Source organism: Caretta caretta, chromosome 7, assembly GCF_965140235.1.
Source record: "Caretta caretta isolate rCarCar2 chromosome 7, rCarCar1.hap1, whole genome shotgun sequence".
Taxonomy (NCBI): domain Eukaryota; kingdom Metazoa; phylum Chordata; order Testudines; family Cheloniidae; genus Caretta; species Caretta caretta.
Genome location: NC_134212.1, coordinates 80320662 through 80347723, shown reverse-complemented (window position 1 = coordinate 80347723; position 27062 = coordinate 80320662). Strand labels below are relative to the sequence as shown.

Sequence of the window (27062 nt, the reverse complement as noted above, 5' to 3'; positions counted from 1 at the left end):
ATTGTTGTAGGCCACATATGCAGCTGTGTGTTATGAGGGTGGCATCCATACAATATATATACACTACTATCTGTATGACCCTGAGGAGGTCACATGGGCCATAGCTGCGTGCTGATTGGGCCGCAAGCAGTCTGAGGGCTGAGAAACACTGTTCTAGACTATAAAACTCAGTTGACATGTATAGGAAATGCAGCGATTGATTTAAAAAAGTTTGTTTTCCTGGGCTGAAGTGTTTAAAAATGCATGACATTTAACTAAATAAACTGCATAGAAATTTGTAGCTTCATATGTTTTCGGCAGTCTACATTTCAAACACATCCCCCCATAATCTCCTTTTCTAATAAATACACCCCAGAGATGATTCATCACCCTTACTCCTTATTTTCCTTTCTAGATCTTTGTCCCATGTTCAGTAATCTGTAGAATTGTGTACAATACTCCAGGTGAAATCTCACTAGCTCTTTGTATCTTGCCAGATCATCTCCAGATTTGTGTTCATCTAAGGACTCTGTTTTCTTTACTGCTGCCAGACATTGAGCTAGTGATTTTTAGTTTATCTCAGAACCTGTGCCCAGTCTCACAGCTGTGCCTATTTAATATATAATTCCCTTTGTCATTGTTCACTCTCAGACTCATTACTTCACATTTCAAATATTAAAACTGTATAAACCACTTACCCAGCCGTACTGTTTCCAGATTGTTTTGGCTACAGCCTCCCTCCTGTTTGTCCTATACAAATCTCAACACTTCGCTGCATGTTCCCTCCTGCGTGTCCTTGATCTCATCTATAGATCCCTCATTGAAGCAACAGGCTTCCCCCACTCACCTAACCCAAGTGCTCTGATTGCCATAAACTCTTGTCTACATTTAAATAATGTAGATAATGTTATAAGGCAAAATTGCTTGGAATACCTTCTTCCCCTTTCCTCATGCTTCTATGGCTGCACACACACACTGGTGCTTCATCACTCTCCCAGCCAATCCCACAGCAGCTCTCACTTCTATCCCAGCCCCAACTCAGCACCAGCAATCCACACCAGCCGCTGATACGGTCCACAGACTCCGTACCACTTCCACATACTCCAGCACCCCCTACACAGACACACCCTCCCTAGAACTCCAACCTACTCCCAGCAACCATCATACATAAACATTTTCCTGTAGCAGCTCCCAGAAAAAGATCATTCCGTTTCTTGCCAAGAATGTAATCCCATAGTCCCCTGGGAAGGTCACAGCAAACAACAGTGAAATCTCACCTGAAATCTCAGGTGGTTAAAAATTGAGAACCAGAAATCTAAGGCATTTATCACTGTGGTATCCAAGTGCTATAGTTTGGCCCAATGCACATCTTAAGCAGCTAGGCTTCTCATTGGTGAGTTGCTCATGAGCGGAGGGAGAAGGAATCCTCACCCCAGGCAGGTGAGTAGCAACCTCACCTGCCATATCCACTCCTCCATCTGCAGGCCTAGAATAGTATGCAATGCTAGAACCTTGTTATCTATGTAGTGATGATCACACTAATTTTTTCATTCTGAAGCCCCTACAGAATGAGGTTTAACAGCATGCAGGGGGTGGGAATCCCGTCACCCAGTTCCTGCACCAGCACACAGTGGAACTGGACCTGTTCTGCTTCATTTAGTAAGGCCCATAGTTTCCCATCTGCTGCCTCTCTCTCAATTGGAAAGAGATTTTCTGACCCATCCTTCTGCTCACTTCCCCTTTGTTATCTGTCCTTTTCACACCTCTTCATTTACCTTTTTTTTTTTTGCTGTCCTTTTCTCTTTCTTTCTGCTTTATCCTCTTCTTCACTTTCATCCAATCTCTCCTTTCTACAGGGCATCTCCCCTTTTATATTTTTTCACTCTCTCCTTCTCTTCCCTGGGCTCTTACTTTTAGAACTCTCTTCTCCCATTTCTTTTCATTACTGACAATATTCTGATTCCACTGAAACACAGTAGCACAAAATCCAGAGTGTATATATAAACTGTAAAACAATGTGTATCAAGCACTCGTTATAATGCAAGTCTCCATGAAGACAAATGTTTTAACACCTGTGACATGAATTTACAAATCAAGAATATTCTAATAGTTAAAAACTGGCACCTGTATATCAGGTGGGATTTAGGGGAAAAGAAAGTGGCTGTACTGTATCAAAAGTGAAAGCAGTAACATTTTCCAAGTTGTGTGGGAGCCACTGCAGAATTTGTCTGCACTCAACCATGATCAATGCTGACTCAAGCCTTTGGTACAACTATCGAGTAAAAAAAATATGAACATAAGTTTTGATTTAGGTCTAGTACAGCTATTAAATGACTTTGAAAGTGATGACAGTGAGCCATTCCAGAATGAAAAAGGGACCGAGACGACTCATTACAAAAATGGCTTACCACAGCATAATTCTGTGCTCTCCTCCTCCTTCCTCTGCAGCATCCATGGAGACTGTTAGAACAAAGAAAAGAACAGTAGAAAAGGAACTGAGGCTTCACAGTTCATAGGAAAATTAAGTTTCAGTATTTCTAAAGTGTGTTACGCATGCAATATATTATCCATGAAACCCCCGCAAATTAACAGGATTTTGAGACCTGAAATTGATTATTCACTTTAAGAAGCACTGATGACTCTTATCACTTGCTCATGAAAGTTAGTTTTATAAAGGAACCTAGGATCTTTTTGGCAAAGGTTTACCTAGTTCTTCAAACTACAGTGATACAGAGCAGCTTTCTTTCTGCTCTCAGCATGGAAGCCTTTGAAATCCATCTGTTATAAATTAGTGGGGCAACTTGCTAAAGTTTGTTTAAAAACTAACTCAACTGACTAATTTCAGAAGGGTAGCTGTGGTAGTCTGCATCAGCAAAAACAATGAGGAGTCCTTGTGGCACCTTTGAGACTAACAAATATATTTGGGCATAAGCTTTCTTGGTCTATAATCCACCCTAATTGAATTGGTGTCATTAGCACTGACCCCCCCACTTGGTAAGGCAACTCCCATCTTTGTGTGTGCTGTATATTTATACCTGCCTACTTTTTTCCACTCCATGCATCTGATGAAGTGGGTTATAGCTCACAAAAGCTTATGCCCAAATAAATTTGTTAGTCTCTAAGGTGCCACAAGGACTTCTCATTGTTTCAACTGACTAAGTTTACCATTGCTATCAAGTTCTTTGTAATTTAACAATACATTAACATTAACGCCTGTAGGCTCTTTGATGGTCAGATCCATATCATGACAGTCTCATTTCAAGAGATTATTTAAACTTGTGCCTAACTTTAAGGATCGAAGGAGTTCCAACCCCAAGGGATAGACTACTCACATGCTTAGAGCTAGGCACGTACTTAAGCACCTACCTGAACTGGAATATGTGTGAGCACAGACTATGTTCCACAATTTCTACAGAAAGTGACAGGCAGCCAAATACTCCATGAAAATTGTACAGAGAGTGGATGCTCTTTTAAAATATTCTAGAGATATTACTGGCTCTAGCAGTAGTCCCCATTGTAAGTGTAGGGAAGATCTTTGAAACCTTGTAATTACTCTAAAACTGGAATTAACTTATTAATGGCATCCTCCACAATTGAGTAAAGAGCATATATTAACCCTTGGATATGGGAACAGCGCTAAACATAACACATTACAGCAGCAGGATGGGGGGAGGGGAGGATGTGCTTCTGACAGCCCCAAAGGTCAGAAACGGATTGTGGCATTCCTGCATTTCCTACAGTTCACTAATCAAGACTGGTGGCAGCCCCACTCTTTCCCTGGCACAATGACTATTCATTGTAAGAGAGAATGATTCTCTAGCCTAGGGGTTAGGGCACTCAGATGGGACCCCCAAGTTCAAGTCCCTACTCCAATGACTACATCATTATTTATCCACAGTAGAACAGCTTCAACAGCAGAAGTTGAGAAAGACCCATAACAGAATGCCCCATAGAGGGCAAACCTGAACCTGGTCTCTCACAGCCCAGATGAGAATTCTGCACACTGACCTAAAAATTATAAGGAGGGCAGCAGCAGCACCATCACCTCCTCCTCCTCCTCCAGCCATTTGGTGACTCTAAACTTCGGTTGCTTGCAGTGGAATGCCCAAAACTGAAATGAAAAACTGAGTCAGGTTGACCAAAATTCTTTGTTTAACAGAACTCAGAATGTTTTCTGACTTTTTCATTAGTCAAAAATTTCGGGGGAAAAATAAAACGTTTCAGGTCACAACCACACTTTTCCATTCTTCGGAATTACCAGCAAACCAAAAAATCCATTACTCACCCAGCTTTACGTGTGGAATTGGAATATTAGGGATTGGAAAGGAGAGGAACCCAGACAGGTGAATGGACCAGCACAAACAACAAGGGAAGCCGAGTGAGCAGGATGACTCTGAAGCATATCTGGCTAGCCAACACGTAATTAGTAGCTGTAATTGTGCTTGATAGCCCTGGGACGGTGATGCAACTTTTTGCCTGCTATGAAAAGCAGAAGATAATTGTGCCAGACAGCAGGAATGATGGGGAATAAAGATCCGAGGTTGATAAGAGTAGTCAGGGAGCTGGTTTTATGAAAGAAAAAGATAAAGGTGATGAACACTCAGCCCCCATCCACCAAAGCACATTGTGATGGGTTGGACCCCCCCTTTTGGCATGCCACCTGATGTACTGGGATTTCACTGAGCCTCTCAGCTCTGTGTGAGAGGACTCCCCCAGCACTCATGTGCACACCCCTTTTGGGAGATAAACCCAAAGTAATATTGTCTTGCACTGTATAGAAAAATCTGTGCAGCACAAGCTCATAAAAATCTGCCCTCTTCCTCAATGTGAACAGAGATGTGCACGACTTCTTGCCTCCCCCATTAGAAATTACATAAACTGGGTTTAATAATAAACAAAATAAGTTTATTAACTAAAAAAGGTAGATTTTAAGTGGTTAAAGGGATAGCAAACAGAACAAAGCAGATTACTTTAGTAAATAAACAAATGCCACAAACTGAGTTTAACATACTAGATAGGTAGGATACAAATTAGCAAATTCTCACCCTGAGTGATAAACAGGCTGGCAGATTCTTAAGGCACAAGTTGCCTTGGCTTTCCCAGGTTTGTTTGTTTTTGTTCTTTTTAAACACAAGGTAAAAATCCTTCCAGCCTGGGACCATCACTTCCCACAGTTAAGTCTTTTTTCCGCAGGTGTTTTCAGGTGTGGTGTTGTATGGATAGTGAGGATGCCTCATGTTGTCATCTTCCCCCCCTCCCCACACTCGCTGGAAAGCTATTTTGCTGTGATCTGGGTCAAACAGTTCCCACTGTATAGAGCTATCTGACCTGAGTCAAACAGTTCCCAAAGCAGCACATTTGAAATACAGAGACATGGTCAATATTCCTGGCTTCAGATAAAAAAAATGATACATTCATACAAATTGTGTAGACGCATTCAGTAAATCATAACCCTTCCAAGGTTACCTTACATGAGCCATCTTTCATAAAGTACATCTCAGTTTTGTCATATCCATATCATAAGCATATTTCCATATACGGAGTGTAATATTACACACATGCTTAACTTTAACCACTGAATAGTTCAATTTAAATCACACAGGCATTGGTACATGAGTTGTTGTGTAGAGGAACTAAAAGGTCTAATAGGTCTGATGGGAGCTGAGTGCATTCAGGAACTCACAGGGGTCACTCGGCACCTTTTCAGATTGGTCTTAAAGTGTTAAGAATATGTGAAGAAAGGATTTTTCAGAAAGTATAACCATGCAAATTCCAGAAAAGGTATAATTTGTATAATTGGCACTATTACAAGTTTAACTTGGGAAGATACTTATTTTGCTATAGTTCTACCAGCTAAAAATAGTTGTAAATACTTGGGTTTTTTAAAGGGAAGAACAAATGTGACAAGCATAAGGGAATTTATTTCTTAACACTCAAAATCTTTGCAAGACAATTTGGAAAAGTCCATAATAACTGTATAAAGTGGTTGTGTGATTCAAGTGGAAACAAAATCTGTTGTTGGTTTAAAATATAGAAAGCTAGAAAGTCTTACATGAATCACTGATTTTTCCCTCTTCCCAGAAAATGTATATCTTTCATTAACAGATCTATCAGATAATGTTACTAAGAATTCAGATCCGTTATTCACTTTAATTTTAAAAGGGCTTCTTCAGAAGAAATATGGAAATAATGAAATACTAAGGAGGAGAAACATAAGTCCACATACAGTAGATCAATCTGTTTTGAAATTGTTAATGCTCCTCTTAAAATATGGTAGATACTACATCACCTATGAACTTATTTTTAAAGAATTATTTCAATTTCCACCTCCAAAAGACTACTGGTGAAATACATTGGCTTAAGAAAACAATCTACACATTTTCTGGATGCAGCAGGAGTGTGCACACACAATTATCTGAATTTATTCTACACCTCTGTACTTCCTATTGCTTTACCCCCAGATCTGCAAACACTTAAATTTACTTAATCCCTCACTTGTGTAGTCACATTGAAGTCAATAAGGCTACTCACATCTGCAAAGTTAGACACATGCTTAAGTGTTGAAGGGTTTGCGCTTACTGTTTCAAACAGTATACTGTATGCTTCCTAAAAAATTACCTTGATTCAGCAAAGCACTTAAGCATGTGCTTAAATCCATCCCTATTCAGGTAAGCACTTAAGTATGTACTTAAACTCCAGACTTGAGTAAGTGCTTTGCTGAATTGTGGCTCATGCTACAAAAATATTAAGGATGCACAGTTAAATACTCAGTCAGGCAATGTCCCCATGAAAGTTGCAGATACAGCCTTATAAATATGTATGACACTGTAATTATATGAGCTCTTGCTACTTCTCAAATAATAGAACGTCATCCAGCTTTCCCTATACCATTAGAAACATGCATATAGCATCTTTTACTGCTGTGCTCTGCTCTGTGACTACCAGGCAAAACAATCTGTGATGTGTAGGTACTAGATGTGCAGAGAATGGAAGCAGTATTCCTGTAGAGACCTGCTTCATTCAGAATGTAAATTCTGCCTACATTTGTAAAGTTTTTGGTACACAAACATGTTAGCCATGTGCTCGTGGGCAGTGCAACACACCTTTCTGTGCAACACTGATGGGTCACTGTTGAAAACTGTATCATAATTGGTGGAGGGAGGGGAATGTTAAAGTGCTGTATGCAATTTTCCAAGACTTATTCAGTCATGGCAAAACTTACACTAAAATCTGATCTATAATTGTCTCAATAATAAGTAAATAAATCCACATTTATCTGGTTTGAATTCCCTCTACTATGCTTTACTTCATCTTACAGATAAATTTCAAAGAGTGATATAATTCAAAGGATGTCATGTAAAGATCACTATGTACTGTATGTGCAGACTTCCTTGATTTATAAAGAGGTTTTGGTTGGTTCAGTAAGCCATGTTGTTTAAATTCAGAAAAATATAGCTTGGGTAGTGCTTTTCTGTCACGGTATTCTTTGTACCTCAATCATTACAAAAAAAGGTTACTGTCTTGCTTTCTTGAAGAAGGTTTATACTCAGAACCTTTCTAAATGTGTGAGTGATCCACCCAAAGCAGTTCTTAGTCTGGTTTTCATTGTTCTTTTCCTTTAATGACTTCACAAATATTAATGTATGCGGCTGACACCATTATCATTGCTTCAGATATTTCTTTTGTTAATATCTTTTTCCTCCAATTTAACCTAGATATTTAGCTCTCTTAACATTGTGTGAGGAACCTTTAAAAATGTGCAATCCAGTGTTCATATCCTCTTTGTGGCTGATCTACAGAAGATAGCTGTCTGCTACTCCTTCCAGCTTATGGTCAAGGACCAGATTGTTGAAAATAGTTGGGCACTTAGTGGGATTTTCAAAGCTACCTAGGCATCTAATTGCCATTGAAATGAATGTGAGTTGGGAATCTAGATGGTTCTATTAATCCAGCTAGGCATCTATCTCCATCTTCAGATACCTAAAGACCTTTAAAAATCTGGCCCCAAATCTTTTAGCTTGAGTTGTAGAGTCACAGGCTTTGGCACAGTGAATGCCCCATGTCCAAACCTTAGCACTAGCCTGGACTGGGTTATTATAACTAGATATGCTTCCCTTTCATTTAATATTGTTTTAATTTGAAAATTGAAGTTGATTAATTTACTCTACACTGTTTCAGCTAATAAATACCTTGGAACATTTCTTAAGCGCACACTACATTTTAACAGGCACGTGCCTGGCCACCTGAGCCCCTCTGCTAGGTGATTTAGAAGGTAGCAAAATCAGTACATTAAAGGACCCAAGCAGCGGAGGAAAGAGAGCGACAGCTCTGCTGCATTCCTTCTCCTAACTTCAAGGAAACAATTTGCAGCTGCGGGGAAAAGTGGCAATAAGAAGCAGCCACTCTGTGCCATGCTCCCATGAAGACCAGGTTATTCTGAACCAGGACCAGTTGTGCCTTCACAGTTTCAAATCCCCTTTGTTGGGAGCTGTGTGGGAAGCAAAATGAGCACTGCAGATGCTCTGACCCACCACTTTAATCTGTAGTGACAAGATCCCCGGAGAGCTCAGGGTATGGATGACTTTGAGGCTGGAACCACCTCAGTTCTGCAAGACCAAAACCTATTTCCTCCATCCCGATGAAAGTTTTTGAAGAAAGCAGGTGTAGACCCTTGTCTACACACAAATGCTGCACTACGTTAATTATACTGGTATAGTTAAAATGGTACAACCCGCCACCCCTTATTGTTGAGTCAGTTATACTGGTGTAAAATTGCAGGGACCAGGATTAAGCACAATTATATCAATATAACTGCATCCACCCGAGGGATTCTACCAGCATATCTATACTGCTAACAAAAGAAAGCCCACCCCCAACCAACAAATAAGGTAATACAAGTACAAAAACTGTGTTTAGACTAGACCTGTGGGCAGCATATGACTCATTGACAGTAGTACAGAAAAAGTTGTGTTAAACTAACATGACAGACTACAGTTTTACTCCTGAAAGAAGTGTAAATTCAGGTTATTCCTCTTTTGGACACTTCTGCAGAATAATTTGGACAAAACTTCTAGTGCTTTTAAACCAAAGCCTTACAAATAGCATTGCAAAATGAATGCAACAAATTGCAGTGGTTACTGCTTGCAGCAGCATCTTATCACTAGTGTACGAGTCTGCAAGTGACATGTCAAATCCTTAAAGGATACACTGACATTCACCTAAGACTCATTTAGCATCCAGTCAGCAATTATCCTTCATTTAAAAAATCATAATATAGAAAGGTTTCAGAGTAACAGCCGTGTTAGTCTGTATTCGCAAAAAGAAAAGGAGTACTTGTGGCACCTTAGTGTGTGTGTGGGGGAGAAAACCTGGATTTGTGCTGGAAATGGCCCATCTTGATTATCATACACATTGTAAGGAGAGATCACTTTACATAAGCTATTACCAGCAGGAGAGTGAGGTGGGGGGAGAGAAAACCTTTTGTAGTGATAAACACCCATTTTTTCATGATTTGTGTGTATAAAAACAAACATCATCTGTATTTTCCACAGTATGCATCCGATGAAGTGAGCCATAGCTCACGAAAGCTTATGCTCAAATAAATTGGTTAGTCTCTAAGGTGCCACAAATACTCCTTTTCTTTTTGATAATATAGAAAGCACGCTTGGAAAGACAGCTGTAAGAGTCAGTAACTCACAGAAATCTTTCAAAGATGACTTTTTGGGCTGGACCAAAACAACACACTGCCGTGCAAAGGATTCACAGTTGAGTCCCTGACACTCCTCACCTCAAAAGACAACAGCCCTTCTTCTCTCTACAGTGATTATTGCTATTGGCTCACAAACAGAACTGATGTGTTCCAGATATGCAGGATTTTTTAAAAAAAATCTTTTCATGGTTTGCTATGTTTAAATTCAGAATCCAGTGATGTCAGCAAACACACCATACCATACCACAAAACCTAAACTGAAGTTTCTCTCAGAAATGATCAAGAATCAAAAATCACAGATCTGAACTTTGGGGAGCTTTATATTCAGAGGTCTCCTGGCAGACAAAATACTCTTCTTGAGGACACCGGGACTTCAGCCTAAGTGGTGGTGCTGGATCAAGCCCCGATCTAGATCCAGAACCAAACTTTGCGACTAGCTATGCAGAAGTTCTACAAGGGACTGAGCCAAATCCCTGCTCCCAGATATGTTCAATCATTTTTTTAAAAAAAAAATCAGATTTGGAGCCAGATTTAAACTGCGTGGTTTGGGCCCAACTCCAATTTCTTCTCAAGCCCTGACGTGAGCAAAGGATGATTTTCATGCTGTGCTATATGGCCTTGAAAGAGGCTGAGTGACATTGCTTAGGTTCAGAATATGACTTCTGGAGAGACGTTGTGGGGAGAAAGAGGGATCTTTGTGTCTCTGAAAAAAGAATGAATTAGTCTAACCATTCTGAGCTACTGACAGAGTTCTGTGTCTTTAAACACTTATTTGCTATTGACTAAATCCTGCAAAGCCTTACATAGTTACAACTGCCATTGTCTTCAAATGGAGTCGCAAGTGTTCTGCAAGCCTCAGGCCCTATATTACATGTTGATGTTTGGAGCCAATTTGTAGGTCTTGCTTTTAAGTCTGTGGGAGTTTGGGGAGCACAAAGAATACATTATTATTATTAGTAGTATTGAGTATTGTATTGCTGTATTGTATTGTGTTTATGATTCTCTGTATGTTTATGCTATTTACTGGTGATGCTGAGAAGTGAAATAGCAAGTATGCTTCTCTGGAAAAGAGTGATTCATTGTAAATTAGCTACTATCACCAAATATGAGCTACTCTGTATAAAGACTTTAAAATAGAACATTTTTAGCAATATTAATTCTTCTCTCTATAAAAAAGCTGAAATGAATAAAGAAATAAAATGGCATGGCCATGAAGCCATCTTGCTATAAGTACTGGCCCCATGTGTACAAAGTGTATATTCCATCAGAGTGCTTGTGAAATTTTGGAGCATTAGCTTGACAATTTGGCATTCACCTGCAGACTCCTGAATCATTGCTCTGAACTTTTGAAAATGTCCTGCTTTAGATATGTCTGCTCCCTGGAGCCATTTATGGATCCAGAAAAAAGGAGTTATGATAAGTAACAGAGCACGGAAGAGACATGGAGTACATATAAAGAGGAAACGGATAGGAACACGTCAATACTGAAATAAGACTAATCATTTAAATAAGAACTTGGCAAGGAAACACATACTAAGATAGGAGAAACACTGCTGAAAAGGACATGCTAACGGATGGAAAACAAATACGGCTGCAAATTGACACAGCCATTCTGCCAACTACTAATGGCAATCAGAGCTTACAGGTTGCTTCAGGAAGGAGGACACTCCAGGAACAGGAACCAGTCTAGAGGGAAAATTTAAAGTACTGTCATGATCTCAGTTTGAGAGATATTTATAAAATACATTTAAATCTGTAACTGCTTAGTGAATATTTGTACATTGCTTTGGAAGTTTAAGCTACACTATATAGTGGTTGCCTTTACCCACTAAATAAAGATATGCTTACTTCACTATAGTACAAGGGTCAATGGAGCTAAAGATCTGAACATACCTCTCAACTGAAATTCATTTGAGGAAGATACCATTTTAATCCCAAAGTTACCTACGTTCCTCCAAAATTGGCATCTCCCTCTTTTTAATTGCTGAAAATCATTTACACAGAAATAAAGAATAAGCATACGTTTATAGGAAGAGTTGTTTAGCTTAATGAAGAGAATCCACAGCATTTAAAATTTCCTTCATAAATGATTGTGTGTCCTTTGTGTTGGGTTTTTGTCACGTCCCTCACCTGAGTCTTCCAGATTGAGAAGTATGCGATTGAACTCAATAACATTTTTATCCTTTTGCTAATTTGTCTGTAGTACTAAAAGCTTTTACTCTAAATAGATCTGAATATCACTGAGGTAGAACAAAAACTCATTTATGAGGTAAAGAAACAGGTCACTGACATTATGTTTTGCAAGCTTATTACAGCAGGCTTTATCTTCAAAAAAACAACAACAAAAAAACCAAACCCCACCACCCAAAACCAAAACCACCTCCAGTTAATTCCAAATACTGCCCGTTATACTTCAATTCATGACATGGTCTCAGCAGGTCTCCTATGCTGTGTTTAGCTAATAGCTATCCTGAAATTTTATGTTTTTCATGTAAGTAACAGGGAATTAAAAGTTTTATGTAAAGGATGAAAAAAGATACTTTTAATGGGAATATTGTAATTACATTTCTACCTGTATGGTATTTGTTTAAAATAAGCTGTGGCATAAGAAAAATACCCTAAAAGAAAATGTCTTTTGGGTGAATGGGTCTTCTATAGTTAGAGTCACTGTAGTGTTTGCATCATCTATCAGTGGTCTCATATTGATTCTTCTCTTGTCCCTTAAGTCTTCTTTCAAGACTTTTGACCATCTTTTCTTCTCAGTCCACTATTCCTTTTCTTTTATATGGCCTGCAGCTAACCCAGCATGAGCGCTGGGGGCCACCCACACAGCCAGTTCCAGTATTGGGGTCCAAGATCTCTCACTGTTTTGTAGTTATTTGTTTTTCCCTGCAACCAGGTCTATAAAATATGATGATTAGTAAATATAAACCATGTCACTCAATGACTCTTCATGACTATGAATAAAAAACGCTGCTTTCTTGCATCACTTTCCCTGAGAAATACATAGCTAGCAGGCTTGATGGGTAAAAATGATCATTTCTGGTAGGAAATCATAATCCTTTGACACATTTTGCACTGATATCCAATTCACACTGTAGTCACAAATTCATAGCCTACAAGATAGTCATTTCATTTTACACAGCCAGATGTAGCTGTTTTCTATATGCTTATTTAATGAACTTCACTCTTAATTAGAAGGGTTTGACAGTGGTGATCAATAAACTTCTTGGATATTTACAGAGCAAATATTATGACAAATAATAGACTAAAAGGCCAGGGGTCAGGGGAGATGGGGAAAGATTATGAGATTACATTACTCTAATTGTCAGCAGTCTCATAACCCTTCACAGAACAATGTTTCTAGTACTTAGTGATTTACTTTTTTTTTGTAACTACCTTAACCTTCGTAAGCAAAGATTAGTTTAATTAGTTAAGTGATCCAAGCAGCTTTGTGAAGTTTAGAATAGAGATGGTGGACCCTAGCAAGAAATCACTGATACAAATATTTTCTGAGAGCTCAGAATCTGAACCCAGAGTGGATCCAAAAACTTTTTGGCTAGCCCTTATCTTTTCAATGGGCAAAATCCTGGATCCAAACTCTGCAGTCTGGCCAGGCATTTGATCAAGATCCAGTTTTCACAGCTAGCCCCCTCTTTTTGTAATGGGCCAAATCGAAACATCAGCCAGAACACCCCAAGGTTTAAGTTAATTCAAATCTGAATCCCTATCCTAATTTTTCCAAATCAAACATCTTGTACCCATAGGCATAAGTATCCAATGGCTGTTAGTTCCTTTGTTTACCATTTTATAATGCCAACAAAGAGGATGGTCTTGAATGTCAGCAATCTTATTATACTGTCCTCAAAAGTAGAACTTAAAGGAGTATTATCCTTACAATGTTATGTAACAGTGGTCTAAAGTATGCAGCATACCTGCACTTTGCCTAACTATAGATGAAAATAGTGTTTCTTTTGTTTGTTGGAAAAATATGGAAATTTTAAGCCTTCAGTTAATTGGATTATTGCAATTCAATGCTGCATTCAGGCTCATGCGAAATATATCAGGTGGACAGTCTGTGCATCATACCTGCAACTACCTTGCTTGAAGGGGGCTGGATGAGCTGAATGACAGAGTTGAGAGAAGTGGATATTTGTAATTTGCTCTTCTGAGTGATTTGAAAACTAGTTTTCTTTGCCTCAAACTGCTTCTCACCAAACTATATATTTTAATGCCTCCTAGCTATTAAACACTTTTGGGAAAATCTGGCATTATTATTATAGTCCCGTAGAATGCATGTCATAAATCAGACGAGCTTTACTTGGAGATGAAAAATTACTTAATCGTCTCTCTACAATGGGTACATCTCAGGATGATTTTTATTTTTGCAAAATCTTAGACCCCCAGATGTGCAAAGGTATCCACTGGTCGAGAACCTTCCAGCAACAAGGGATTGTGGATCATTTTACAAGAGTAAAGTCTTAACTAAGTTTTGGTTTATTCCCTAAAACCTGGAATAAGGAGGACCTGGATCCTGTTTTTCCAAATCTTTCAAAATTTGCAGGCGAGGAAGATGGTACATCACATTCACAGTTCCAATCTTGGTCCATCTTTGCTTTTTCCCCTTCTTTATTTCTCTTCTCTGTTTCTTTCCCTTTCCTTGTTCTTGGAAAAACGTGAGACAATGGTGCCCTTTGGTTCAGTACACCTGTGCCACAAGTGTGGGAAGATAGATGATGTCTACACAGCAAAGAAAACCCTGTGGCTGGCCTGTGCCAGCCTACAGGCTCATGGGGCTTGGGCTGTAGGGCTGTTTAATTGCTGTGTAGATTTCTGGGCTTGGGCTGGAGTCCAATCTCCAGGACCCTCCCACCCCTCAGAGTCCTAAAGCCCAGGCTCCAGCCCAGGAGTCTACACAGCAATGAAACAGCCCCACAGCCCAAGTCCCATGGCATGGGCCAGCCACAGGGTTTTCTTTTCCATGTAGAAATACACAAAGGTATTGCTGGGCCGTCGATTTCATCTATGCCCAGGGAGTCTGAGGTCAATCACATTGGTTTCATCCTCAGTAACTCCACTGATTGAGAGAAATATTTTGGGAATTATACTAGTGTAACTGAGATCAGAATCTGGCCCATAATAATAAATCCAATTTATGGGAAACTGAATAGGCCTGATTCTGGCCTCAATTATACCAGATTTACACTAGTGTGATTTCACTGTCTGGTTCTACAGTGCCTTGCAGCTTGTGTGTACATCTACATCTGTTCCAAGTGGATGTAAAATGCTACCACTGGTGTAAAATGACCGAATAATTCTGACTTAGTAGTGTTTTATACCCACACTGCACAAGTTTAAATGAGTATGTAAGAGTGCAAGTCAATGGAGATTCAGGCCCACTGACTTCAGTGGAGTTACTCGTGATTTGCTAGTGTATGGGTTTGGTCTGTGCAGACTTGTACCAAAATAAAACTAAATCAGTTTTAATTCACACCTTAGTTATTTTGGTGCAAGTCTGCATGTGGATACTTATTTCAGAGTAAGACTGCCCTATTTTAAAGTTGGTTTTTTTTTAAATCAAACTCATTTAGTTATTTGGCTTTAAGTTTCTTTGTAGACAAGCTCTAAGTGAGACTAGAATCAGGCCAAATGTGTGTAGAGATGCATGAAGAAAATAAAACCACAACACATACACTAAACCTGTAGAAGTTTCACCTATCTGGCTAAAAAGGCAAAGTCCCAAATTGTTCATCTGGGCAGTTTATCAACTCTTCAGCATGAACAAAGACTATTTTTGCCACTTAGTGAAGAATGTGACGGCTTTTCTCCTTATGGAATGTGTGGTACAGAACACTTAACACCAGCTCTCTGTAAACTGAATTGGCTTACAGACCTATTTGGGGTTTCAAGCCTATGAGGTATGAATCCTTTGTATCTGGGATACTCTCTTCCCTTGTGCTACACAAAGTCAATTCAGACTATTGCACTGTGCAGTTCCAGACAGACAAATCCTAGCACTGCCTGCTTGGAGTAGGCTATTCTCAATGGAGCGCCTTTACCTCTGGAATTATTTCCCCACTTTATCTGAGTCCAAAAGTGTATTCGCACCAGGGTACATAAGGTATGAACTGCAAATGGGGAGAGGAGTTGGGATTGGTCACAAATTAGCAGCACAATGGCACCTTTATAAATTGTGACAAAACTGTGCTGAGGTTTATGCTACGAACCTTTGTAATACCTGTGAACATTTTCTGAATTGGCTGCAAAGAAAAAGCCAGTATATCATCCAGTTCTGACTGGGTCAGCTTTCCCATACACAAATTGAAAAGCAACACAGATGCTAAATATTTCTGAAAGAGGAAACATGTAATAGTGTATTTACCTTCTGGAAGCGGATACACCAAGCAGGCTTCATTTTATTTCATCACAACCATTCAAGCTAGAGCACTTGGAAGCTTCACTTTCTAAGCAATTCAAAGAAACTGAACACTATGACTCCCATTTGAGATAATACATCTAAATGATCATCAACACTTTGGAAACATATGTCTTAGTACTGCAATCCGAGTGATTAAATATAGCTACAAACAGTGAAATTTACTAAGTGATTTCATAATGGTCTAATGCTCCGCAATTTAAATTTTAACTCACTGATTACAATTTTCTGTTGATTCATCATTCATATTGCACTTACCAAAATACCTGCTTAGACATCTTTTTATTTTAGCATTAACTGGTTATTTTCATAATAAATATCATATAAAGTATTAATGATTTTAGTGCTCAATCCTACAAAAGGATTTGCTTATACAGACTAGATTGTAAAGTTAGACTAACAGTTTATGTAAAAAAACAAAAAACCCACAGGATTTTTTTTTCCCGTTATCAATATTAATATGATTCTGCACTTCTGCATGAGAACCATATTAGCTGCCATATACTATCACGAAATGTGTGAATTCTAAGTGTAGGATAATTGCACCCTCTCTACTTAGAGTAGGTTGTTGACGCCCACATTTCACAAAAATTAAACAAGAATTGACACCAAGGGGGTGGGCAAAACTTATTTCGGGGGATTTTTTTAAGTCAGTTCTCCACTAGGTGAAAAAAATGAATCTGTGAATAAAGAGGATTAAAAAAAAACATAAAAAAAAATCAATGACCATTGCTATACTTAAGACCTGCTGGAGTTAACTAACAAACTTCTGTAGCTGTGGGTTTTTCTTTGGGAAAAGACCCTGCCAACACTGTATTTAATTTAACTCATTTCCTTATCCTTCACTCACATGGACGTAATCCCAACTTAATTCCTTACGCAGCATCAAGTTCAAACAAATCCAAAATATCCATGCCCTTCAGGACAGGGATTTTTCATTTGCCTCAACTGCTGCATACTCAGCCACTGTTTGGCATTGTCTAAAAACAATCTAAAATCAATGAGATTCCCCTAATTTCGGGCCAGTGCCATTTAAAACTGTGATTTCAATATGATTGCAATGCAAAACCATAAACTCAAATTTTCTCAGAAAGTCTGCACAATTTACTGCATCTTTTGGCAAACACTGGGGTCCAGATTCTTGGCTCTAGCTGAAGAGCACAAGTTAGGGGAGATGGGTTACAAAGATCATTTTAAGCCACTTGTGCTGCTCTGATTTTGGGCTGGCTGGGCACTAGGTTTATCAATTTACAGCAGCCAGAGGACTTCTTTAAAAGCCTCCAAGGGGTCAATTATGACAGTCTGAATCATCAAGGTGTTGTAGAGAAATCCTCTTTTCCCCACCCAGTCCCCATATGCTGACCACAGAGAGGAATATAGCATAGGAGCCCTTATGCTGGCTCCACACTCACAGAAGATCATCCTGGGTCTTAGTTCTGTGGTCAGCTCAGATAGGACTACTTTAGGGCAGCTTTGTGCTGGTGGCACAATGGAGAGCAGCTCTGATGTAGGGGAGAGTCGGGTCTATGGTTTCAAGTTTTTGGTGGACCCCTAAACCAGTTGAATTTCAAATGGTTTTAGGTTTCATTTTGAACATTTCCATGAGAGCAAGCACATGAGAGAGAGATACCCCCACACCCTTTCTCCAGTCACTGATCTAGGGAGAATTTCCTCAGTATAGGACTTACCTAATCAGCCCTATGCTGGTCCACTCACAAGCCCTGGCATAGGAGAGGACTGGTGCTGAGGACTACAGAGGGCGCTTCTTTAGCCTGCACTGAGGCAAAGGTTCTGGGCTGTAACATACCCACAGGCAGCCCCGGAAAGGTTGCTGATATTACAACTGTGCCGGTCCCCAGCTGATCCACGACCCATGTGATATAAAGATGGATTAAAGCCACCTTTGTTCCCCATCCTCTGATGAAGTACAGAATGGAATCCAGAGGTCTTCAGAATTGCATTAACTATTCCCATTATTGACTTTGGAAAGACATTCACCAGAGCATTCAACTATCAGATACAGTCCTTTCCTTTTTCTAAGTGATCTTTAATGTTCTGAAATTTAGCACCTGGAGAGTGCCATTTTCAAATATATCACTCTATTTACCTGAGTATCAGCAGGTTTTAGTCACGGTTTACTGCAAAGGTTGTAACAGTCACCTTACTGGAGGGCCTATTTCATTAACACTTCCCACACCTGGTAATTTTTCAAGTAATTACCACCCATACCGAAGATGGCTGATGACAGTAGACCTGTGAAGTCTGAATTACCACAGGCCTCCTGGCCAGGGTAGCAGCTTCCCCCGTCTCAAAGTTTAAATTCTGAGCTCCAGATTATCCCTGAATTAGGTTTAAAAATAATTCCACAGAAAGGACCAAAGGACCAAATCACATATAATATTAACAGTTCTGAGTGACTATTTTCCTTAGAAACCACAAACTTTCTCTTACCAAAATGACATTTGTAATATGTGTTACCTTAAACAGCTTTTATTTCTCAATGGTCTCTCAGTATTCAATTGTCTTAACAAGACATTGCAATTCTTATACAACAAAGCAACCAGTTTTCTGAGGACATGCCATCTCCTCAGCGATAAGAAAAGAAATTATGGGCACATAACTTCAGTTTAAAAGAATATTTCTTACCTGGATGGAAGTGATAAACAACAGGCAGCAACCCGTTACAAATTGGCTACTTCTGGGCCACAGCTATATATCTTTATCAAATTTTTAAGAAGTGTCCAACCCCAATTAAAACATGCTGGTAAAAAGTCCCTTTAGGAGAATAACCCAAGACTAGGAAGGATTAGAAGGGATCTGATAGTAAAAAATGTAGTAGTTACTCCTGCATATTACCACTGTCTCACAGTTTGCAAGTGCCCTTATGCCATTAAACAAATGGAAAGTATTTGCCCTTTCTGTTTTTCATGCATACATTTTGTACACAATTATTTTAAATGTCTAAAGTAATCTTCCTGTCACTGAAATTTAACCAATCTACAGTTAGCTCTTCCAAAATAATCTGTGGTGATTTTAAAAAGTGGTTTCAATTTGTCAGAGAATTTACTGTGAAATAGGATTGTTTCCTAGCAGTATTACAAGAACTTTTAACTCTCTCTTCCCCTTTGTAAAGGCTGATAATTAAAATATTCTCAACACATTGTAGGAGTGTGGATTTATAAATTAAGGGTTTTTTTAATTTATTTATTAGGTCCTTGGATGCAGTTATTCGGATAGCAAATAAGGGTCAGTTAGCAATTAGTCTGAGATTTCAGAGTTACTGTCGGAACACAAAATAGAAGATCAGAACGATATGGGTTCCTCCTAGCCTCTCCATCTGAACCTCTATCTTCAGACAGACATTGACAGCAGTATTCCTAGTTCCTCTCAAATAACTGTTTTGGTGGCCTACCACATTGCCTGCCTTACGCTGTTGTCTCTTGTCGCTGTGCCTCGGTTATGACTCCTTGGATACATTCTCTACCTAACCTATAGCCTCTTCACTGGTCATAGAGAACTTTTATATAAAAAAAGCTATAGCTATGAGAGTATACAAAAATACCAAGCTCTTATATAGCACTTTTCATTGAAGATCTCAAAGCACTTTACAAAAGCGCTAAGCATCCTTAACCCCATTTTACAAATGAGGAAATGGAGACACTCAGAGGTGAAGTGACTTGCCCAGGGTCACTCAGCAGGCCAGCAGCAGAGCTGCAACTAGGAGACCTATTTCCAAATACTTCATGACTCCCCCGTACCATTACAAGTGATTAACATCTGGCTCACTTATGGCTCTTCTGGTTAAAAGACACAATTAGTAGTTTCTTTTAGCAGCTTTTGACAAGTTGGAACATGACTTAGAGTTTCCCTCTACCTTTTTCCTACAGATTTTCCCCCCTCTCATGGCGTTTACTACCTCAGATATGCTATGCTACCATAAGGGCTAGCTCCCATATCTTCTCTTACACACTCCCCTACCTGCACTGCTCTTGCTAACCACACCCAGACCTCTTTGTAGTGCTGTCTGCATTCTCAGTAAATATGCACCAGGGTTCTGCCTCTGAATTCCATTTCACTCTATTCCTCTTCCTTATATTTCAAAGGATAAGCGACGTAATTTTGTTCACATTTTCTTTCACAGTGCCAGTTCTTCCTACCCAGCCCAGACCACCACAAGGCTCACAAACTCCAAACAACATAGTGTCTAAGGGGGGAAATAAAATCTAACTCATATATGGGCAACAAAATAAAGTAAATATGCTAGGATGTATGGCAATTTTCTGTAGAGATGGCTGGATAATTAAACTAATACTGAGTAACACAGTAGCAGTCTCCTTCACCAAGCGCATAGGCTCATGTGTTAGATCTAACACCATCAGAAAATATCAATTTATTAAAAAAATAGAGGGGACAGGAAAAAGAGGCCTCATGCTTCAGTGCCCACACAAGTAAAACTGCTACTGGAGAGCTCTATCCTTGATAAGACTGCAGAACCTTAGGGAAAAGATAATGATGCTCTGAGGATGAAGAGCAAATGAAAGGAAACCTCTTATCTTCTGCACCCTCTACCCTCATGTTATTGTATTAGTTTTTATATAGCATTGTAAATTTACATGGCATGTCTCACTCCCTTCTTCTCACTTCACATGTAGGTACACTAGCACTTTCCAAGCTTTGACAACCTATCTTTATGTTCCCAGTCATCTTGGGCAGCTGCACAGACCTGCTGTAATAACTGGGCCTACAAATTTACCCTAATTATAGTTCAACTGTAAAAAGTGTGTGAACATCCATAAAGTGTCACAATAACGGAGAACAAATATTGATGGGAAAAGTTGCAAAAGTGAGAGAACCACCCCCTGGATGTGAGCCTTTGTCTCTCCCATCCATCCCACATGTCCTTTTCCTCACTCATCTTCTTCCTCTCCCTCTCCTTTTTTCCTTCTGTCTAATAAAAATTGGGTTTAGCTGTCCAAGACTGCATATTTTTCAACACTGCTGTAAGCCTGTGGCCAGGAAAAGGCAATTAAAAGCAATGCCCAAAACAGCCTAATGCTGACACAAGTTTGCCAGATCTCAGAGTGGCTGATAAGACTACACGCCGAACCTGTGGTTTTCCCCGCAATGAGGCTACAAGCGAGGGTCAACACCAGAGAGAGAAGCTGCATTCTCTCTTTGCAGTTCTTTTCTCTCCCGTTTTGTGTGTGTTTGTCTTCTTAGGAAACAGGATCGGACTTTAACAACGAACAGCTCCAGCCCATCTCAGCTAACTTCTCTTTTCCCGCCAAAAAACAGGTATTACCAATTCAAAAGACTGTCAAACAATGGAGCGGAAGCAGGGGTAAGGCAGATTTCTTTCTAAAAGCTCTCTCCAGCTACAGGAAAAGGGGACTTTTTTTTAAATGAAAGCCTTATTTGATATTTTACATTTCAAATGCTTCAACTTTTAGTCTCCCTATTCTGTATGTATAATAAGAGGTTAAAGGGACTTTGATGGTGTTTTTGCCATGGTACACAGCATGCAGAGACCTCAGCCTACCAAACGTCAAGCCTTGTTTAATGTTGGACAGTGACAGGCTCTTGTGAACACCTCTGACTCTTTGTGCCCACAAATTCCATCTTAAATTAATTCACAGTAGTGTCTATTGTGTAAGATTCCTCAGGGTTGCTTGGACGTACACTCTGCTTCCTATGATTCTCTATAGGCAGTGGGAAGCACAGCCTAGCTGGAGTAAAGTGTGATCCTGTTACACTCTCTCTGCACTGTTTCATCTGCAAAGGCTGAAGGTGAATGCAGGTTAAGTTGAACAAGTGGAACTTTTTTAAACCCTGTGCACTGTTCTGTCCATGCAGCTGAGTTGCTTCCAGCCTAACTCTCCTCTTCCACTGGTGTCCAGCCAATAACAGTTCCTCTAGGAAGAATAGGCCCTCTGATTCCCATTCCACTGATCATGATACATCTCCGCTATTTTATAAACATCAAAAAACCCTCATAGTGAGGTCTCCCTTAATTGCTTGCAGGGTCCTGGTCCTTCACCCCATAAGTACCTATCATGGATTGTTTTGGCACCCCTTTGATGGGGGTATTCCTGTCCGCTAAAAATGCTAACAGCCTGGTGTCACAGGCACAGTTCTTTTCACAGCTGATTCCACCTCATCATTACTCTGTGGGTATGCGGGGGCGGGGGGAGGAAGCGTGGTCAAACACCTATTTGTATGGGCATTTTTCCTGAATTCTTCTGAGGCAAAGTGGAGTCTGCTGTCAGTAAATGCAGTTTCTGGAATGCCAGATCTCACAAAGTGGGCCTCAGTCTGCCAAATCACTGACTTGTTTCTTGTGTCAGACAGGGCATCAACCCCCCAAAAATTTGAGTAGTAATCCATTGTAATCAAATACTGTTTTTCTTTGAAGGTAAATATGCACATTCCAACCTTTTCCAGAAGCGGTAACCGCTTCTCTTTCAGTTGACTGTTATCACAGGATCGGCAGGTGCTCTACCTGCTATTAAGGAGCAGAGTTGAATATTCATTCCAAGCTAGTAAATACACTCCTCTAGACAGTCAAAGACAGCTGCTTGTTAAAGGGTTCAGTGTCCCAATCCCCTTTCCCCAACTCACTGACACTGGTTACATATGCCCTGCTGAGGGTGTCAGCTAACACCAGTAATCATCCTGGATAACATCTGAGTGCGGCTAGAGGTGCATCAACATGCAGTGAAACCTCTCTGGGGCACTAAAAAGGGGCTTTGATTGATTGTCTCTAGGGGTTTGTGGTCTGATTGCACTATTACTGGGGGGCCACTGGCATACTGATGGAATCACTCCACTCAAAATACCACAGCCAGAAGCTCTCTTCCCCCAGACCCATTTGGGCATACCCCTGTTCGGTGTCTGACAGGGCTCTACTGGCATAAACAACCGGGTGCTCCTGCAACAGAACTATACCCAATTTGGTCTCTGATGCATCACTCTGGAGTGTCAATCTCTCTCTCTTGGCTGGTAGTTGCTCAGGACAGCAGCATCCATGATCATTTTTTCAGCATCAAATGCTTGCATCTGTGGACTTGTGCAGTCCTACTGAACATCCTGCTTTGCGAGCGGATGTATGGTTCCGCTACTGCAGCCAGGGGTGGACAGAAGATTTATCATTCCTTTTAAGTGCTGCTCCCCTTTCTCATCCACTGGTGCTGACATGTCCGACTACCTTGATCTTGTTGGGATCTGCTTTCAGTCCTTTTGCAGTGAGCAGATGTCCAGTGTGTCACTTCATGCTGTTCTTGAGTCACATTTTTTCTTGGGTGAGTTATGTTCTTCTCCCTGCATTGCTGTAGAAAACCGTATAATTTTCTGTTATAGTCTTGTTCAGCTTCTGTATCATTGCTCCCTTCATCTACAATGAGGATAATATCTGCAATTATTTTGACGCCAGGCAGTCCTTACAGCACTTGAGGGAGTCTTCCCTAGAACACCTCTGGTGCTGGTCATGCCCAGCCACCTGTAACTAACAAATGGTGGTGCAAAAGTTGTCGGCATGCTGGGCTGTTTATCCAGGTTTACGTGGTAAACCTCAGATCACACTCCATGAAGATTCTGGGTTTGGAAAGTTCTGGCAAGATTATATCAATTGTGGGCAGTGGAAAAGTGGCACCTTTTCAATACTTAATTCAGTGGCTTTGGGTAAATGCAGATGTGAAATCTGTCTGGTGGCTTCTTTACCATTGCCATGCTCCTTACCCAGGCTATGCTGGCCTCTACAGGTGCTATGATTCCCTGCTCTGCAAACTTTGAAGCTCCTTGCATACTGAATTATGTAGTGCCATCAGACTTTTCCTTCAGGGTAAGCACACAGGTTCCACTGTGAGGATCTACTTCCAGCTGCAGCTTTCCTTAGGAGGTACCTGTTGCCTTTGAAAATATCTCCACTGCTTTTAAAATTATCTCCATTGTCCAGGGGGACTACCCGGTTTGCTTCTTGCACTACAGCTATAACATTTCAGTAGTGCTGCACCCTGATCAGATCCAGGGGTTGTATGGCTGTATTCCCCAGCAGTGGTGGTAGACCACAGACCCCAGACTTCAGTTGGTAACATCTTTTATTTCTCGGGTTGGTTATGAGGAATCACTTTTTCCTCTGGGCTGTATTATGCTCTCATTCTACATTATTAGATTGTGGCTGGTCTCTGTAATGGGTATATTTGAGTCCAAGTCTCCCAGATGAATCACATTACAGGAGCCCTGCTATGCAGCTGAAATAGAACAGGGCGTTTCTCTATTAACATTGTTGAATGCATGGAGGTTGATGTCGTGTCTTGTTGCTTTCCTGTCCGAAGAGCCTGACCAGATATGCTCTCAGAATCAAGGAGTGGATCAAGATGTCATCACAGTTGTCTGATGTACCATCCACCTCTTGTTCAAGACTAACTGAATCTTTCTGGGACCATCCTCTGTTCTTGCATACCCTGCTAAAACCATTCAACTTCCCACATTCCTTGCCATGATGTCCTAGTGTGGGATACTTCTTTACTCACTCATACCGTCTCCTACATTAAATGAATCTAACGACAGAGAGTCTGGACACCTGCTCTCCTTTGCTGTTGTCTCACTGCATGTACTTTTGGAGGTGCTGTGCTTCCTAGGGATTTCATCCTCTCTCGATACTTCCACTGACTGCCCCATGTCTAAGCATCTGTCCACTGTGAGACCACCTTCCTGGAGCAATTTCTCCCATAGGTGATGATCCCAAATGCTCTCCTGAATCAGGGAGTCTGTCAAGACTTTAAAATTACAGGTAGCAGCCAGTATCCGTAAGGCTGTAACATAGGAATATAGGATTCTAACTCCCTCCTTTTTGGATAGGCCTTTTGCTAGAGACCAATGTTGCTCCACATTTTCATTTTGCTTTGGGGAGCTGATAAATTGAGGCAAAACCACAATGGAGAATAAGGACCCTTGATTTTAGTATTCCACCTTCTCTCAACTGACCAACATACTTGGACAAGAGAAACCACCATATACCACAATGGTTGTAAATCATATAGGACCTGATCCTTACTTACAAGAGTGGTCCCATTGACTTGAATTGGTCTACTCACAAATATAAGGGATTACAGAAGGTCAGGCTCTTACACTTGACATTTTTTAGTGTCTAAGGAGAAAGACGGGTCCACCATGGTTTCCAGAGTACCATGAAGTTTGAGAAAACATTAGTCTCCTTTTCTTTATAGCTCTCCCATTCCTTAAGAATGAAATATTTGTTACCATTTTCTTATTTTTTTAAACTTCTCTGACACACAGAATGTGGAGTCTAGGGTAATTATAGATGATTCACATGAGAATTAGGAAATTTCGAACATTAGTAATGTTCATATTTGTTCATATTATCATAAATATCAGCTACTACTTGTAGAATAAAAAGGTAGCCACTAGCTATCTTGCTAGCAGAAGAAAGGTTATAATTCACTCTTCAGTCTCTTTTCAACAGCATGAACTGCTAGAGCACAGCTTGAATGGTTTATGAATGGCAGGAGAGCTTGAAGAATGAATCACAGCTAAAGTTTTTAAAAAGATTCAGGATTTATCAGAATTAACAGCTGCCTGAAACTCCTTTTGAGATAAAGGACTTCGCTATGTAATACAGTGGCTGGGGTGTGGAGGTGAATGACACTTTGGAATCACTCATAATTGGCCTAACTCTGTTACCACAGACTTCAGTGGGAGCAGCATTAGGCCAATGCTGAGCACTTCTGAAAATCCCACTGTAGAGTAAATTTTATCAAGGGCAGACTCTGCTTTCACATCTCAGTTTGCATACTGCAGAATTTACATTATGGTATTGTATCCTTCATACTGATACACCTGTGAAGTACAATATGTTTTCCCAACATAAGAAAATTAATTCTGTTATTTGATACTGTGACCTTACTGGAGTTTTAGTTTATAAAATCAATAAGTGTTTAAACACTTATCGGTTTTATAATTGAAAAGGGCACAGTATCAAGGTCACACATCAAACAATGGAATTACTTTTCTTATGTTGGGAAAACATATTGTACTTCACAGGTGTATCAGTATGCAGGATACAATACGATAATGTAAGTACTATATGTTATCTTTATATGTTAACACACACACACACGTACACACACCACTGGACAAACACATCTCTCAAACTTAAGACTAGAAGGCCAAATCCTTCCCCTTCAGACTCCCAGAACTAGCTCTGATTTGCCCTGTGTTTGGTGAGAATGGAGAATCTAAAGGAGCTTAGCCAGTTTCATCTCATCATGCTCCCTTCTATTCCTGACCTGCCATTGCCATATATGCAGACCTCTAGCTGGTTCCTGCACATGACCCCCTCCACTCTCAGAAGTGAGGGAAAAACTAGGTAAAGACCTGAGGGTTTGATATCAAATTTCTTTGAGATCCGGGTTTTTATAAAGCCATTAAGATGGTTACTTGCAAACTGCATTTTTAATGGGCCTGCTCTGGTTGTTTAAGTGGCATTTTTATCTGACTTGTGTTATTTGTAAGAATTGATGGCAGTTTTGGATGGATGACCCTTTGTTTGTTTTATTTTACCAAATGGATTTTGCCCTTGCACTATTCTTTAGCTATCTCACAGTTTCTCACTTGTCTATATAAGTGCTACGTTCCACTGGGAACACATATCATCTTCCATATTAACAGGAGATAAAGTGATTGCAGTGCAGCAGGTTGGCATAAGTTGTCAGTTCCTTTTGCCATTGTTTCCTTCAGAATGAATGTCTCTAGTTACCATGGACCAACATGACAAATCACATGCTGTTTTTTCAGAGGTGAGGAAGAGGATGTGTTCCGTATCTCAATGTATTATATAAACAGCATCTTTAAATCTGTCTCCAAATTCCACTCTAAAATTTAGGCAGTTCACATTTGCTGACTCTTGGTTTTAAATGTTAC

The 27062-nt window shown here is 40.0% G+C and overlaps 1 long non-coding RNA gene across 1 annotated transcript in view; it reads right to left on the bottom strand.

Moving 5' to 3' along the window:
• Window positions 1-1586: 1586 nt before the first annotated feature.
• LOC125640591 (uncharacterized) overlaps window positions 1587-27062 on the bottom strand; it is a 96866-nt gene continuing 71390 nt past the window's right edge. The window contains exons 2-4 of the long non-coding RNA XR_012669506.1: window positions 3988-4090; window positions 2388-2439; window positions 1587-1944 (exon numbers count right to left, since the gene is read on the bottom strand). This is a non-coding gene — a long non-coding RNA (uncharacterized LOC125640591). The remainder of the gene's footprint in view (window positions 1945-2387; window positions 2440-3987; window positions 4091-27062) is intronic.